Here is an 18,310-nt window from a genome sequence, read left to right on the forward strand (position 1 = left end):
CCTCAAGTCAATGGGTCTTTTGAATGGAAAATAGTCAACCAGAGTTCTGAGTTATGGGTTACCGTGCTAATCGTGTTAACTTCAGCATAGCATATGCCCTTTCTGGGGCTTGGTTTTCTCATTTGTCAAATGGAGATGGGACACTCACGGGGAGATTGTGTGGAACAAATAGTACAACATGTATCACTTTTTAAGGCAGCGACAGCAATAACAAAAACAAGGATATATGGTGTACTTAACACCAAGTGCTGTGGTGAGAGCTTTAACATTAGTCCTGAATCTTCACAACAACCGAATGAGATAGTACTTATTAATTTATCCACTTTACAGGAAAGGAAACTGAGGCTCAGAAAGGCCAAGTAATTTGCCCAGTTTATGTATAGGAGAGCCAGGACTGGAACACCGTTCCATGTTACCCCGAAAATCTCTACTTTTAACAGTTCTGATATAGAATAGAATAGAAATCTAAGCTATAAAATTAGTTCAGGAGTACTTCATTCTCTCACTAAAAAAAAAAAAAAAGAAAAAAGAAAAGAAGAGAAGAGAAGAGAAACTGAAGTCTTGCACCTGTCCCCCTGTGACATAATTACTGGAAACCCATTATTCCAACCAACCCCCCAGCCAGGGAGAGATTCATTTGTTAACCACCTTTAGGGTTCTGCACAGAATGAGGTAACGTGAGGCCTGAGTGTTGTTTGCTTCTGAAAGGGCCGTGAACTGAGGCTCCACGTTTCCATCTCAGGGAGCTCTTGCCTCAGTCACATTGCCCTCCCGCATGTAGTTTTCTACCCAGAACAGACGTGTGATTTCCTTTCTAGCCTGAGTCTGTCTTGCCTACTCCCAGGAAAGCCCGCCATATTGTTTTCCAGAACATTCTTTTCGAATAACAAACAAGCCAAAAATTGTTTCTGTTCTTCACTTCAGCAGAAATTATAAAGCTTCCCCTGCATGCACAATGTCTTTCTTCATGTCTCTGGTAAATTATTTGCACGTGTTGCTACCAGACCAACTGACTCTGCTGAGAGCCCACCCTTCCTCATGCCTGGGATGACCTCTCACCCAAGAGGTCAGTGCCCAAAAGGCAGCATGTGCCAACTGTGCTGTGTGCTCCATTACCCATGAGATTCTGAATAATTGTGGGTAATTACTGAAGCAAATGAGTTATAGCTAATTACTAATGTGGTCTTAATCCCAGCAACAAGCGAATGCAAAAATGCTCACTGACATTTCACTCTCTACTATAATGAATACAGCTTGCAGTTTGAGTTGATTCCAAAATATTCACTGTTATGAACGGAGTCTGAAATCCCAAGGGAATTAGATAGCTGAGTGTTTAAACATGTAGGATTTTGCTTTCCCCACTTCTAATTTGCTATCAGACATTTTTAAGGGCAACTTCCTTTTTGTGGTACACAACTGCGTGGGCTTTCTGCTGTAGTTTGCAAATGTTATTAAGAGTTACCTGACTCTAGAGCCTGATGAAAATGCCATATTATAAGAATTTAAGGCATCACTCGGAAGGATAAAATGAACTTATAGATTTTAAAGTCCTTTGGGAAGATAAAAGCACAACACAATTATAAGGTATCATTATTATCCCCCCATAACTATGATCTATAATGCCCCATAAAAAATAGAATTTGCTAATTGTTGCATCTAATGTTGTCAGTGATAATCAGTACACGCCTGGATAACTGTAAAATGTAGCCTTTTTTGAACAAGTAATCCAAGAGTATTTCCTCTCATTCCCTAAATCCATATTTTAATTGCTCTGATTTGGGGATGCTTCCGACTTCTTAGGAGAGAGTTAGCTTTGAGACTGAACACAGTGGAGATAAGAGCACGGAAAATGATATATTATAGCAAAGCCAAGACTAAAACCCAGGTCTTCCGATAAGTAGCTAAATGCCCCTGGGCAAAGCACGTATTCATTCCGAGTTATAGTTTTCATATCTTCTAAAAATGGGACTGAGAACTGACACCTAAGAGTACTGCAGGGATGAAATGAAATATAAAGGAAAAAGCACTTTGGAATGTTAAATGTACATGAAATCAAGGCTTCTATGAAGAGCAGAATATGGTACTCCTAACAACACTAAAAGCTTCATCATGAAATGAGCACAATTAGCTTCCCTTCCTGTCAAAACTGCTTTAACGCCACGTTTCTGCATGTCAGGGTTTGGGCAAGAGTGAAAGTTTTGTTTGAGCTGCAAAACCAAACGGAAGAAATGACATTGTTAGCAAATCTCTCTGATTTGAGACCAAAGGAAGAATGCCTGTTTAGGGACTTGCACATCTCCACAGTTCGTTGAATTTGGTTTGCAACCTATGCCACCTTTTACATCCAGAAGTTTCTCTGCATTGTGAAATAAGCGCTATTCTGTAGAGACGATGGCTTCCATCAAACGAGAGACTTCCAAAAAGAATCCCTCCATCTTAATCTTTTTCAAGGCCCATATAAATTTACAGGGGGAAAAATGGGGAATATAAATGTAATTGCTAACGTGTCCTTACTTGCGTTTCCTATCTTGCCAGAATCCAGATGTTAGTGAACTCTCTTTTTCCTAATGTACATAAATAAAAACAAAGCTGGGCTCAGGCAAATTTGCAAAGTATACACTCACTCAGACAATGAATATTAATGGAGTACCTGTGTGTGCAGGGCACATTCTAGGTTCTGGAGACTCAGCAGTAGACGAGACAGACATTTGTCTTTTATTCCAGCAAAGCATGCTCAATAGGAAATAAATCAATAAACAAGAAAATGTCAGATTGTAACAAACCCCTTTCAAATCCTTGGAATAAGGCCATGTGATGGGAGCAACTGGCTGACCAGGCAAGTCCATTCTGAGATGACGTTTTAAATTGAAATCTCAATGACAGGAGGGCTCAGGAAGATGAACACCCCATCTGGGTGAGCCTTCCCCACCTATACACGGCTCCTTTCCTTCTCTGCTTCCTCTGTTACAGATCAAGGTTCCCATGTTAAAGCAGCCTGCCCAGACCAGGCCTTCTATCAAGCTGGCCAGCTTCGTGGCTTCTTAATTCATTCATTTAACAGACTCTAAAAGGGTTCTATGCTTAGGTCATGACCTCGATCCTAAGTGTTGAACAACCTCAGGCCTGTGCCGCAATGTCAGTTTTATGAAATCTGTTTTGCTAATAGGGCTCATAAATAACAACCACAACAACAACCAACATTTACTAGATGCTTACTACGTGTCAAAATCCAACAGACCAAAGCAAAGGAACAATGGCCACAGCAATCACCAGAGACCTAGGACCAGGGGCCTTTGTCATTTTTCTGGGCTTCAGAATCTGCAGGGATTCTGTGCACCCAAGGGAAAGTGAAAAAATGCCACAATCAACTGATAGCTGCCTTATGTCAACTGTGGCAGTGAGGGATTGATCCAGATTCATTAAAATATATATATATACACACACACACATACATATAATCACTTATATGTATATATTTTATATAGTTATATAATATATAATTTATGTAAATATATATTATACTTACATGTATGAAATAATATACATAAAATATTACTGGATCTGGAGTGCTTTGAATCAGACCAGTGTGATCAAATCTTTCTCCAGTTCAACAAACTTTCAGTGACTTCCCACTTGCCCTGGGAAGAGCAAACAGGTGACCAACAGGCCTGCCAGTGTTTCAGTGGGCGTTCGGGGAGAACCCACACAGTGCTGGAAAGATCAGAAAGTCCTCATTAAAAATACCAGGTTCCCGGGATCCTCTGAAAAGACTCAGATGTTCTGGCATCTTTGGGACCCCATTTCTATATGGCATCACCAGCTGGCATTGAATATCAGCTGCCCACCAATTTCCAGGAACAGCAATTTCCTTAACTGTCAGTTTCACATAATTTCTAATTTCCATTTTGGTTGCTTCTTTGATTCATGAGAGGTTTCAGAGTGCATTTTTAAATTCTCAGCCTATGCTGTGTCTTCAAGTTGTCTTTTGCGTTACAATTTCTAACTGTTTGCATTCTGTTTACACACTGTGGTCTCAAATGACACTCATTTTAATTTCTGTGGAGGATTGCCTTACGTCTAAAAACTAGGTTAATGTTTATAGATCCTCGGTATGTTCTCCAATTGCTGGGGGAAGTGTTCCATAAATGTCTGTTAGATGCTGTTAATACTCTATATACCTAATGAATGTTTATCTGGCTTATCTATAAATATCTGATGGAGTAGTCTGAAAGTCTCCCACTAGGATCGTTGTTGTTTTGTCTACTTTGTAATTTCATCAACTTGTGAATCTTTTCTCAGTAGGCATTATATAATGATCTCCCAAATGCCTTTTGTCTTAAAACCAGCTTTTATCGAATATTAACCTGGCTATTCCAGTTATCTGGAGTTTGCACATGTCTGTTATAATTTTTTCCATTCTTTTATATTCAACCTTCAGTATCTTTTTATGAGGACTTATAAATAGTCCATATCTGAATCATCTGCTGCACTGATATGTATTTGTTACCAACAGTCCATATCTGGGGCACCTCAGTGGCTGAGTTGGTTAAGCGTCTGACTTCAGCCTAGGTCATGATCTCACGGCTCTTGAGTTCTAGTCCCTCGGCGGGCTCTGTGCTGACAGCTCGGGGCCTGGAGCCTGCTTCCAATTCTGTGTCTGCCTCTCTCTTTCTGCCCCTCCCCCGCTCATGTTCTGACTCTCTGACTCTCAAAAATAAATAAACGTTTAAAAAAAAAAGTTCATATCTGAATCTACTGCACTGATGCTTATTGTTGGCTTGTTCATCCAGTGTGATAGTATTTGTCTTTTTTTTTAAATTTTTTTAAATGTTTTTATTTATTTTTGAGACAGAGAGAGACAGAGCATGAGCAGGGGAGGGGCAAAGAGAGAGGGAGACACAGAATCCAAAGCAGGCTCCAGGCTCTGAGCTGTCAGCACAGAGCCTGACGAGGGACTCAAACTCAAGAACTGTGAGATCATGACCTGAACTGAAGTTGGATGCTTAACCGACTGAGCCACCCAGGCACCCCGGTATTTGCCTTTTAACTACATATTATAGTCTACTAATATTCGTTTTGATTAATGATATATTTGGATTGATTTTTACCACCTTGTTTTGTATTTTCTCCTTGTCCAGAGCTTTTTAGTTTTTGTCCCTCTGTCTTGCCTCTTTTTAGCTTTGCTGTTTTTTTTTCTCTCTCTCTCATTTCATTTTTTGCCTCTTCTGATTTGAAAATTACATTTTGGTTGTCTATTCTGTTAGTGGTGTCCTATAAGTGACAAACATGCATCTGTAACTTTAAAAACTAGAAGTTAATCAATACTTTTACCTTCATTTTGAGCACCATATGAACCTTAGAGCACTTCAACATTGATCACATGCTTTGTGACTTACATGTTATGTATTTGAAGGTTTTATTTCTACACTGATGTTATACACTGTAAATTAGATTTTAATTGCTTATGCAGTCAGTGTTTGTTTACATTTACCAAGCCGTACACCATATTATTTATTCCTGTTCCTTCTTGCATCTCAGGTGCTCCCTCTGGGGTCATTTTTTTTTTCCTGAAATATATTTTTTAGCCTTTCATGAGTGAAGACCTATTGGTAGGAGTCTCCTGCAGGGTCTTGGGGTTTTATTTTATTTGCTTGTCTTTGTCTAAAAATGTCTTTATTTTGGCCTCATTCTTGAAAAAATAGTTTCACTGGACGTTCGGTTTTATCTTTAACTTGTTATCTAAAGTGACTCATCGGATGGGGGCTGATGTCAAGACTCGCAGACTTGAGAAATCTTTGTATTGTAAAACGCATAGATAGACAACTAATTGGGCATCCTTTTTTTTTCCACTCACAATTTTGGCTACAGGAGTAAAACACACTTAAGCCCCTTCATGTCAACAAACACAGCACAATAGCATCTTCTCAACGACATTGTATTCAAATAGAACCACTGGACACTACAGTAATCTTGAACCTACAGCCCAGTAATGCCCCCCAGTAACACTCCCCAGAGTCAGTTGCCTTCCAGCTGCTTTAGATTAACACCCTTCCTCCCACATTGAAATTGTTCTAGAATGAAGGTACAATGTCCTCACTCTTACTAACACAGAATTCCCTTTGTACACCTTCTTGCCCATCCCGCAGTAAGCTTTACCTGTGGTAGATGCTCAGTGAGTATTGGTTGAGCTTAAAAAAAAAAAAAAAAGAAGACACAGCCTTGTCCTGAGAGAGATTTCAATCTAACATAGAAATAGGTCAGGAAATAGTTACCTACCTGTACCTGCAATACGGACAGCTTTGATAGTGACCTAAGTAATTTGTTTACAGAGAAATGAACTATTGCATCAATCGATTCCTTTTATCTTTGAGTGCTTATGGCTAGAAACTGAAATGGAGTTCTAGATTATGAGCCCTAGGTGCTGAGAGCACAATATTTTGATGGAAAAATGTTGTATATGGGAATTGATGCAGAGAACAATAATCAGGAAATAACTGCACGTTGACTATGTGTCAAGCATGGTATAGACCACTTTCTCTGTATTATTACACTTACTCTTTACAACAACGCAAAATAAATACTATTATCTGGATTCTATAGTTTGGGGAACTGAAATTTAGAGACACTCTAACTAATAGCTACCTTCCCCACCACCACTATTCTCCACCACCACCAAAAAAAAAAAAAAAAAAAAAACTAAAGGCTGGAGTGAGGTTGACACCCCTTATTTGAGACCACTGGGCATTCTGCCACTCAATATGATTCTGGAGGATTTCAGTGACAAGACCCACCCTCCTGGCCCCATGGGTGGCCCATCAGATTTGCTCTCCGAGACCCTCCAATGTCTTGCGAAGTCATAGAAGCAACAGTGCTGGGGGTGAGTCATGAAAGCAACATCTTGAAACGAGCTCTGTGGTCTGCAATTCACACAACTTCCCTGGCTCCTTCTTAAGGCCTGGTAGGCAGCTCTTTATTTTTCCCCTTTAGTTGGTTTGCCACGCAGCATCCTTCCAACAAGTGTTCTTTTACCAGACTGAATTTCTGTTGTGTTCAAACAAATAACCATAAGGGATAACTTAATACTGAATAACACTGGGAAAGAAGCATGATTATCATCCTGAAATGGACACAGGAAGTGAGATTCCCATCTGTGATGCTGGAAGGTCGACAAGCACTGATGAACCTGATCAAACCAGTGCCTGTGGCCCTGGACACAGCACTCCTACGGTGGGTGGGCTCTCAGGAACTGGGCAGTTCACTGCTCAGGGGGAAGAATGCCAAGACCACAGGCCCAGAGGGTTGCTTCTGAATGCACAAGCTGAATTAAAACTACAGAATACATGCTCAAACCTTGGAATTCCCACCTCCAGGCAACAAAGAAAAAAACATGGTTTTTCTCTGAGTGCTAAAAGTATTCCTTTATCAGGTTAGAGTTGACCTGATAGAAAACCAACCCCAAATGATTGACAGGCTGTTATTCGACGAATCTGAATACCAGTTAAGTCCACAACATAGCAAAGTCTCTTAGTGAACATTTGGGACTTGATCAGGAAGGAGTGGAATTCTCCCAACTGGAACAGTGACATCTAGAGGGAATGAGGAAACCAGAGAAGCCCATTTAGTTCTTTTCCCACAAGAAAACAATGAAGAAGACCATCTTTTACAGACCGGAAAATACTTTATAGACAAGAAAAACTTACAGGTTTCACACGGTGAGAGGCAGAGCCAGAATTCAAGCCAAGAAAGTCTGTTCCAAACCCCAAGCTCTAAACCAGGGTTCAGCAAGCTCTTTCTGTGAAGGACTTTCCAGGCCTTTGCCGAAGGTCTAAGCTCCACCAGGGTAAGCAAAAGCAACTTCAGGTAACACATCAGCAAATGGGGGTGGCTCTGAGCCAACAAAACTTTATTTGTGGACACTGAAATTTGAATTTGATGCAGTTTCCACAGATCACTAAATATTCTTCTTTTGATTTTTGGAAAGAATTTTCAAATATTAAAATCATTCTTAGCTCATGAAACATACAAAAGCAAACATTGCTGTCATTTGCCAACACTCACTCTTAACCATATTATGGCAACAGAAGTGACACAGATTCAAGCTGTGCTACAAAGCTGTAATCATCAAGACAGTATGGTACTGGCACAAAAACAGCCACTCAGGTCAATGGAACAGAATAGAGAACCCAGAAATGGACCCGCAAATGTATGGCCAACTAATCTTGGACAAAGCAGGAAAGAATATCCAATGGAATAAAGACAGTCTCTTCGGCAAATGATGCTGGAAAAACTGGACAACGCCATGTAGAAGAATGACCCTGGACCACTTTCCTACACCGTACACAAAAATAAACTCGAAATGGATGAAAGACCTAAATGTAAGACAGGAAGCCATCAAAATCCTCGAGGAGAAAGCAGGGAAAAACCTCTTTGACTTTGGCCACAGCAACTTTTTACTCAACACGTCTCTGGAGGCAAGGGAAACAAAGGCAAAAATGAACTATTGGGACCTCACCAAAATAAAAAGCTTCTGCACAGCGAAGAAAACAATCAGCAAAACTAAAAGGCAACCGACGGAATGGGAGAAGATATTTGCAAATGACATGTCGGATAAAGGGTTAGTATACAAAATCTGTAAAGAACTTATCAAACTCAACACCCATAAAAACAAATAATCCAGTGAAGAAATGGGCAAAAGACATAAATAGACACTTTTCCAAGGAAGACATCCAGATGGCAAACAAACACATGAAAAAATGCTCCACATCACTCATCATCAGGGAAATACAAATCAAAACCACAATGAGATACCACCTCACATCTGTCAGAATGGCTAACATGAACAACTCAGGCAACAACAGATGTTGGCAAGGATATGGAGAAAGAGGATCTCTTTTGCATTGTTGGTGGGAATGCAAGCTGGTGCAGCCACTCTGGAAAACAGTATGGAGGTTCCTCAAAAAATTTTTAAAAGTTGGGGCACCTGGGTGGCCCAGTCGGTTAAGTGTCCGACTTTGGCTCAAGTCATGATCTCGCAGTCTATAACTTGAAGCTCCGCATCGGGCTCTGTGCTGACAGCTCAGAGCCTGGAGCCTGCTTCAGATTCTGTGTCCCTCTCTCGCTCTGCCACTCACCTGCTCCTGCTCTGTCTCTCTCTCTCTCTCTCTCTCTCTCTCTCTCTCTCTCTCTCTCAAGAATAAGACATTTAAAAAAAATTAAGTTTAAAAAAAATTAAAAATAGAACTACCTACAGCCCAGCAATTTTGCCACTAGGCATTTACAAGGGATACAGGTATGCTGTTTCAAAGAGGCACATGCACCCCCATGTTTATAGCAGCCCTATCAACAATAGCCAAAGTATGGAAAGAGCTCAAATGTCCATCAATGGATGAATGGATAAAGAAGATGTGGTATACACACGCAATGGAGTATTACTCGGCAATCAAAAAGAATGAAATCTTGCCATTTGCAACTACGTGGATGAACTGGAGGGTATTATGCTAAGCGAAATTGGTCAGTCAGAGAAAGACAAATATCATATGACTTTACTCATATGAGAACTTTAAGATACAAAACAGATGAATATAAAAGAAAGGAAGCAAAAATAATATAAAAACGGGGGGGGGGACAAAACATAAGAGACTCTTAAATATGGAGAACAAACTGAGGGTTACTGGAGGGGTTGTGGGAGGGGGGATGGGCTAAATGGGTAAGGGGCATTAAGGAATCTACTCCTGAAATCACTGTTGCATTAGATGCTAACTAATTTGTATGTAAGTTAAAAAAATAAATTAAACTAAATGAAAAAAAAAAAGAAGAAGTGCCACAGGTTTCCATGATTTCTTGCAACTGTGTCCAGGAAAGGCCCAGTGTAGACAAATATAGCATGTGCTTACTCTTTGGCTTACCAGCAGTAGGACATCACACTGTCAGGAATGGCAGCCTGCATTTTGGAACTGCCCGTATGGGCCACATGGTTGGCTGTTTAGAGGATGGAAAGTCAAGTATTCATTTCAAAAAAATAAATAAAATAAAATAAAATAAAATAAAATAAAATAAAATAAAATAAAATAAAATAAAATAAAATAAAATAAAATGAAATATCACATTAGAAGGAGGAGTTTGAATGTTTGAGGAAAATACTCATGCTGACGTGAGGCCAGCTGAAACGTGTGTTATGCCAAGGAAGTAAAATACAAAGAGCCAGGCATGTTTACTTTGCATCTCATAAATGATTTATGAGAACTTTAATACGGCTACTGAGTATACTTTAGGCTTGTTAGACGTTTTATTTTTTGACCAGGGAAAACTTTGTAAACGAAGACCCTGATATGTTAGCTTGGATTCCAGAGCCAAAGATATGTTTAAGTACGTCGGGGCACCTTTCTCTCTGACCAGTCCACTCCCCGCTGCCATTCTGATCTATGTACATTTCTCCATGGTCACTACAACTCTGACATGAATCACATAAAGAAAGACCCCTTGTCTACTACGAATTCCACATCTGCTTTCAAGAAAGGCAGGGAAAGCAGATCTAGGGTGGAGGTGGGGGATCAGAGCAACGTTAGACTCAGTCACAGATGTAAGATACATTCAACCAAAGCACGAGCAGAATCTTATCGTCATCGTCATATAAGTGGCTGTGAGTGTTGAACACTTTAAAAGCCCACACAAAACCATGTTGAGGTTCATCCCAGGACAGCAGGTGAACACATTTGTGCCCTGCGTTCCCAGGGAGAGCAGCCTTGGGATTTGGGAAAAGAAATGAAACTATGTCTAGAGAGGTAGATTTATCTTCCGTCCATCATATCCCATTTTTTTCTTGGTTTCCAAGAAAGTCTATGTAAAAGAATTTTGAAGACATGTTCTGGTTGCTTTCTATTTGCTAACTTATAGAGAGAATAGTAGAAAGGAGTAGAAATGGATAGAATGTGGATAAAGAGTGTTGGTTGAGAAATAAAGGGTTGATAGGAATTCTTACGATCAGTTCCTTTCAAAAGATTTGAGGACTGAATTGGTACCAGACATTTGGATAGATGATGCAGAGACACTAGGGTTTTAAAAGCCCTTATTTTCAGGAAACTAATTATATGGAGTCAAGTAGAATAAAATATGTACAATAAACAATGATGCTTTAAATCAAGACTGGAAGGAAATACTCCTTTAATGTAAGAAAAACACAGAAGAGCAGGAAGATCAGAAGTTCTAATCTTGCTTTTTGTTTGTTGCATCTGAGATACTTACCTGAAGGCCAGAACATTGTGAGAGCCCTTCTGCTTCCCCTCTTCAGGCCCCAGAATCTGAAGATCCATGCCCCAGCTCCACCCATTATAAGGCAAATAGAAAATTGCTGGCAACTTCATCAGGAGCCAGATACAAAAGGATGTGAAGTTTGGGGAAGGGCAGGGGTTGGCACCTATGTTCCTTAGGCCAAACTGGACCACTGCCTAATTTTGTATGGCCCACAGGCTAAGAACAGTTTTCACATTGTCGAATGGGGAAAAAGATAAAAGGAATCAAATTCAAATTTCAGTGTCTGTAAGTAAGGCTTATTGGAAGACAGACACCCCCATTCATTTACACATTGCCTCCGCTGCTTTTGGGGTGAACAGTTCAACAGAGACTCCATGGCCCACAAAGCCTAACATGTTTACATGCTGGCCCTTCACAGACAAGGTTCTCCAAGCCCTAGGTGAAGAATAAAAAGCCAAAGAACTGAGGAGGGAGAGAAAGATGGTGAGGAACCGGTCCTGGCAGCACTGTCATCTACAATTGTAAGAATCTGCTGGGGGGGGGAGGGGGAGGTGGCATCAGGAGAGCCCACAGAGAAAGCCTCGTGCCCTCAAAAAGGTCGAAGCAAGGTGGAGAGACTAGGAAACCCATGCACAAATTTATCTATGGGTTGCACTGTTGTTTAAATCCAAATTAAAGGACAGACTGAACCTTCTTTGAAATTCTACACGTGCTGGAGCAGCTGAAAGGAAGCCTACTTTGTTCTGGATCGAAACTCCCCCCCCCCCAAAAAGCACAATAAGTCTGTGTGTGTTTAGGAGGAAGGGGTGGATATGTGGAGACATACATATTGCAAATACCTTTTGAAAGGTCTATAGTGGGGAGTGAAACTGACATGAAGGACTGAGGTTTCACTTCTGACCATACCTATTTCAGTAGCGCTTAAGTATTGTCATAAGCATTCTAAGTAAGTGAATAAAGCAATAAAAATGGAAGAAAGCAAGAAAAAAGAGAAGGAAAGAAAAGAGAAAGGCAAGGCAAGGCAAAGCAAAGCAAAGCAAAGCAAAACAAAGGAAAGAAAAAAGAAAAGATGCTCCATTAAAGAATTATAACCACGAGTTTTGTGGGTTCAAAGGTAATGGCAGTCAGAGTTGACTATTCAGGAAAAGGGATATGGAAGAGGTAAATCAGGAAATGCTTTAGGAGGACATGACATTTGTAATAAGCCTTTAAGGATCAATAAGATTTGACAGGGTGACGAGGGCATGGTCAGCCAAAGAAACATTCAAAACCAACAAGAGTAGGAGTTCTCTGGCCCCAGTGAAGAAAGGGTCTTCCCAAATGGTCTCCAAGCTTACTGATATGGGAAATATAGTTTCAAGGCTGATTTGGTTGTATGCACAGGGACACATTCCACAAAATAATAGGCTGTGAAGAAAGGCTTGGCTACTTACTAGCACAGCTTGCAGTTTATAAGAAAACAACGAAAGAAGACAAGGACGACGAATATTTCTATCACAGTAAGATAAATGCTGAACATACCGGGCCATCCTGAATTCCAGCCACACTTGCTCAATGCTTCTCAGTAAAATGACCAAAAGTGGATCAATCCGGTTTCTGAGGTAATTAGCGGCCATGCCTTTCTCGGATGCAAATGAACTTAAAACAGAGCCAGCTTGCAGGTTTAATGGTGGTCGCTTTGACCTTCCTATCAGTACAGTCTGCCAGCAATTCTCAGCTGATAATAAATGTCCTGAATTAGTATCTCTGCGGGTGGAGACTGAAAGTCTCTAGTTCTGTCACACTTCCAGGTGATATTTACGGATGAAAATGTGAGAGCCTCAATTCTAGAATGTGCACAGCATTGCTCCATGGCATCTGTTGTTGATGACCCTACTAAAGACAAGTTGAAACGTTTAAAGACGTAGCTTCCAATTTGACCTTTCCAATCTAGCAGCTTCGAATTGAGGAATTTGAAACCATGTTCTTTCTGGCTCATCTGTGCTCCGTTGAGGACTTCTTAGACTTAACGTCCACATTTCTTCCGCTTCTTTCCCCAAACTTCTTCCTCCAGTTTCTGAGGGAGGTAAGAGGAATAACCCTCATAAAGCATTTAGCACGAGGCCTGATACCTAGAAAAGTCAAAAATGTTGATTGCTTCCCGCGGTTGGATTCATCTCTTAAATCTCTTGGGTGGTTTGTCACAAGACTTCTCAGAAGAAACGGGAGAATGATCGCAGGTCCTTAAAGTGCAGCTGTAGTGAACCTCGTGGGCACTTGTGCTCCAGGCCATTGGCTGAAGACAGGGCACTCAATGGTGCTGACTTTCAGTGGCTCTTTGCCCATTTCCAGGCAGTCAGCCTGCAGCTGCTCTCTGGAGCAGTGGTTCTCAGCCTTTGCTCAACTGTGGAACCCCGGACTCTGACAGAATCTGACCCCAAGGGTAGCTCCGGAGCAGTGCCAAGTCCCTGTGGTCAAAGCAGGGGTGTGAGCGCCCGGAGTCTGCCCTCCCCGCCCCCCCCCCCCCGCCCCAGGACCAGCTTCCCCACTAGGGGTCCATTTGGAAGCCAACCTTAAGTCTCAGAGTCTCTCAGAGTCTCTCAGAGTCTGCGATGGAATAAATTCGGTGTGAATGTTATAAAAGGGTCAAGAAAAGATTCTTGATCACTGGAAAGAGCAGAGTCCTGCAGTGAAGGCAAAAACCACTCTGAAACACTGCTTCCGTTATAAAATGAATGTTTAAAATAAAGCTAACCTGCCCAGAAACGTGACAGCTTTGCGAAGAGTTCCTGCTAATTCCACGGCCCTAACGCAGTGCCATTACCTACTTGGTACTTTTGGAAAGTTGGTAAGTGGAGAGAGAACAGGGGTGGAATCATACAATGTTCAATAAGGCCCTGGGCATAGTGACACGGCAGAGTTACACTACGGGGTCAACTCGGGGCTGCTTTGCCATACAATGTGAAGAACTGGACCTTTCTCCCAAACCACGGGACCTGAGGCTCTGGCTCTTCCACTCCAGGTGGAGCCAGGGCCCTGGGGGGAGAACAGAGGGGTAAGAAAAGCTGAGGGATGGAGAGAAGAAGAAGAGGGGGAACACAGAAAGCCCACACAGAGAAGGAAACCTCAAGAGGCCCATCAGAGGGGGGACTCAGCCGGGGATCAGGGCATATTCGTTATCAGCTCATTGCAAGGCCTGCTTTCCAGCGGAGAAGCGTGCTTTCATACTTGCTCATACTCCCAGCACATGACTGAGAGGCTACATGACCACACTGCAGTTAGCAGCCCCTGAGGACGTTTGGGATGAAGCCTGAATTGCTGAACGTGACTGACGAGGCTCCTGTTGACTTCTCCAGACATGTCCCTCACCTCCCACCCCTTCCCCGCCCTCACCACCCTCCTAGTCACTCCCCACAGCCACACTGTCTTCTCCAGTCACACTTCGTTCCCTTCTTCATTGATTTACCCAAGTGTCGATTGAGCACCTGCTACGTGTCATGTACGTAGACTCTGTGCTAAATACCAAGGAGTCCCCAAATGTCCACCTAGAATCATCTGTTCTCTGTCCCTTCACTCCTGCTGTCGCACTCCCCCCCCCTGCCTGGACACTCCTTTCCCCTCTGCTGACCACCTCCTGCACCTCCTTCAGATGGAAGCATCCAGAGGCTTTCCTTCACCCTCCTACCCTCCCTGAGCAAGCTGGCTCTTCATCCGTGTGCTCCCACAGCACGCACCCCCTCTCCTCATCTTTGTCACACCCCCATGACACATCATTGCCAGACCCCATGGTCTTTGTCACCTTTACATGCCACATCATTGCCGGGCCAGCTGCCAGTCCCTCTGGGCTATGGCAGGGCGGGTCGGGGAACAGCATTGTGCCTGTGGTCCGGCCTTCACCGGGTATGTTACCTGAGAAATTAAGCCCTACAGAAAAAGAGTCCACGTGTTCTCAATCCTCCCAGGGAGGGCACGTTGCATAGGAAACGAGCTCATTCCCGAGCCACTGCGGACACCCCGGACATCCACGCTCAGTTCTCTCAGGGAACCCCCCGAGAGGGCCTACTGTCCATCCAAGCACAGAGCCCAGCACCCAGCATCTCTCAACAAATGTTCATTCAACTATAAGCGAGCGAGGTGTCCAGGTGTGGGGACAAGGGGAAGAATTCACTGTGTTCTCAGTCGCCTCTAAGTAAGGTCAATATCAACAATATCGCTTGGCCGCCTCTTGGACTAAATCTTGCAGGGAAGATCAGAGCTAGTTTGAAGAAGCCGGAGAAACCGTAAGATCCGCCACTCTTTCCGCACCAGAGGAGCATTGTTCCCGTGGGTTCCAAGGCGGAGACTTCTCACCTTGCCTTCCTTCACTGTCAGCCTTTACTCCTTTACTCGCTGGCTGCTTTTATTACATTCCCTTGCAGGTGCCTCTGTTTCTAATTAGAGCCCGGGGCCTGACCCCCTGAGAGCTGATAACAATTTTGCCCCGAGACATACCTGACCGGCTAACTGGAAAAGGCAGGTTAATGGTGTCTGCGCGGAAGGTATATTATTAGCAGTGAGTCTGTGAAGCAAATTCCCCGTGACTCTAATCTTCGGAATGCTGACTCCTGAGGTCAGTAATTGGGCCCCGCAGAATTCACCAGAGCAGCAGGCCTCAGCCTGTCTTCAGACCTCTTTGAAATTCAGTTCCTGAGGTCAGGGAAATAATTGCTTCATTTGAAGGGGGTGAAAAGAGACGAAGGGAGAAGAAACAGCCTTCGTTAATTCTTCAGTTTATCAATGCACCATGTTCTCAATATCCCGGTCTAATTAAAATAACACAGGCTGCTTGAGAAACTCAATCATCTCCACGGTGATGCTTGTCAGTTTGATCCTCCTGCCCGCTCAGAGATGCCTAATGGCAGATAAGCCTGGCGTCTGGGACTCCCTCACTTAGTCATTAATTCAGCAACCAGGGTGCCACGATGCTCATTAACGTCCTTTGCCCCTGCTCTATTAAAACCTTTCATTAGCGGGGAGGATATTTTAATGTCACTGCTTTGCAACTTTCCAAAGAAAAATGCCAGTGTAATCAACTTGAACTCTTGACCACCACGCCTAACGCAAATCTGCCTTCTTCTCAACCAGCCTGACTCTGGGCTCGGTTCACATTCCAGATACACGGACCATGATAATCTGGGCACCTGATACTGCCTCGCCCGGAAGTGCTTGAACCTGGAATCATTCAGAGGATCTCTCTGAAGTTTGGCTCCTGGTGTTGCGACCCTGGCCACCTGAGAAAAAAGTTCCAGGCAAGATCCAGAGATCCACTTTTTCAGTTCATGATAAAAGAAAGAGGGGTGAAGAGGAATGGGGTGGGGGCGGGGTTGTTGTTCTTTTGACTAAATCCCCATAACTCCCATGGGTCAGACTTAACTCCAGCTCACAATCAAGAGAAAACTGGGCACAAAAGAGATGTGAAAGGAGTAGACCAAAATTTACACTCCAAGCAAGAAAGGAGTCGGGGGAATCAGCAGCAAGTTCCTTGGCCAAGTGAGGCACCCACGCTGACAGAGATCCCAACACGTATCCAGTCCGGCCCGGCGTCTGTATCGAGGACCCACCGCAGACGTGAGGAGGCAACCATTGGCCTGCTGACTGTGGAGACCTGAGGCATGGATCTCTAATCCCCATGGCCTTGGGGCTTTGGGTCTGGTCCTTCAATACCCACACGAGCCTCCGCATCTGATTTGGCACCTGGGCTCAGAACTCTTCCTCTCCCCACACCATTACTGCGAGAGCCAGGGCCAAACTGGCCCCTGGGCCTCAGTTTCCTTCCAGTATCCGACCCAGAATCTGCCAGCTTGGCCACTGAAATAGCCCCTTTGACCTGTCTTGTTGACAAGCTGTTAGCCTTGGCGAGGGCATACGATCTCGACAGCTTTCAGAGGCAGTCAGCACGCCTAAGTGGTGGGGGTGACATGACATGATGACAAGACAGGGTAGTGGGTATAAACCAACTCCACTTGAAACAAGAAAATGTTTTAAAAACCAGATTACCGTTTCCCTCCCTGTACCCTAAAAGGCCAACATTTTACATGGGATTATAATAATTGTAAAGACCCTTTAAAAGTTTCCCCTTCTGGAAATTGCAACGCAGATGCAAATATTCCTTTCGCTTCTCAGGCCACAGCAGAAAAGCACTAGAAAGGAAATATATCAAAGCTCAGAGGCTGGAATTTTAAAAATGAGATTCCGATGTGTCTATAAATCTGACAGAAAGATGCAAAGAGACCCTTCAAGCCGGCGTGGGCAAAACATGCCTGGAATCTGGTCTGTGACCTCACCTGGCCACTTGCTTCATTAAATCTGCTGCTTTGGGGCACGCACAGGTCTGGGGTCAGCTGGGATGTTTTCGTCCCACGTATACCACGCAATATTGTTTGCTCGCCTTGGGGCTGCCCAGCGTCCTGCCTCCTGCTCAAGTGTCGTGACTCGGCCAAACTCAAGAGGCAGGAAACTGAGCTGGACGGATCACTGGTTTGATCTCCGGTGACAAATCCCTTGTTGTGACGTCTTTCAGAGACAGGAGATTGCCCAGGGGTGGGGGAGGCAGGGAGGAGGCTGAAGCAGGAAAAGGGCAGGAGATGAGTCTTCACCAAGATGGCTCCTGCTCCCCCAAACCACCTGCACGTGGGCACATCTGTCCTGCTTTCGATGCTACCTCATGCATATCCATCCAGAGAGAAGGTGGAAAAAAGTGCCCGGGAGTGAAGCCCAGGGAGAGACCCTGAAAGAAATTTGCAGGTGTTCAGGAGCCAAATAATTCTAGGCTCAATGCTCTCATTCCCAAGATCAGGCAAGAGACTTAGCCTTCTGTGTCTTCGTTTTCACATCAGTGAAATGGGGATACTAACACTCATGCATCACGGTTGTCAAGAGGAATGAATTCAATAACATACGCAAAACGCCTCTCATAGACAACTGATCCTTTATTAATAAATGCCGGATCCTTTCGCTTTCCTTTTCCAGATTATCTGCTACAGGTTTGCCAATTTAGTAGGGCAAGTAAAGGGAAGACCTGAGAAACACAATTCTGTTCTCT

At 43.4% G+C, this 18,310-nt stretch overlaps 1 long non-coding RNA gene across 1 annotated transcript in view; it reads right to left on the reverse strand.

Moving 5' to 3' along the window:
* The window catches only part of LOC121014197 (uncharacterized), a 36,920-nt gene extending 23,269 nt beyond the window's left edge, over positions 1-13,651 (reverse strand). Inside the window, exon 1 of the long non-coding RNA XR_005783101.1 lies at positions 12,772-13,651. This is a non-coding gene — a long non-coding RNA (uncharacterized LOC121014197). The remainder of the gene's footprint in view (positions 1-12,771) is intronic.
* Between the last annotated feature and the right edge of the window lie 4,659 nt (positions 13,652-18,310).

Source organism: Herpailurus yagouaroundi, unplaced genomic scaffold (genome assembly GCF_014898765.1).
Source record: "Herpailurus yagouaroundi ecotype Mexico unplaced genomic scaffold, PumYag 201, whole genome shotgun sequence".
Taxonomy (NCBI): domain Eukaryota; kingdom Metazoa; phylum Chordata; class Mammalia; order Carnivora; family Felidae; genus Herpailurus; species Herpailurus yagouaroundi.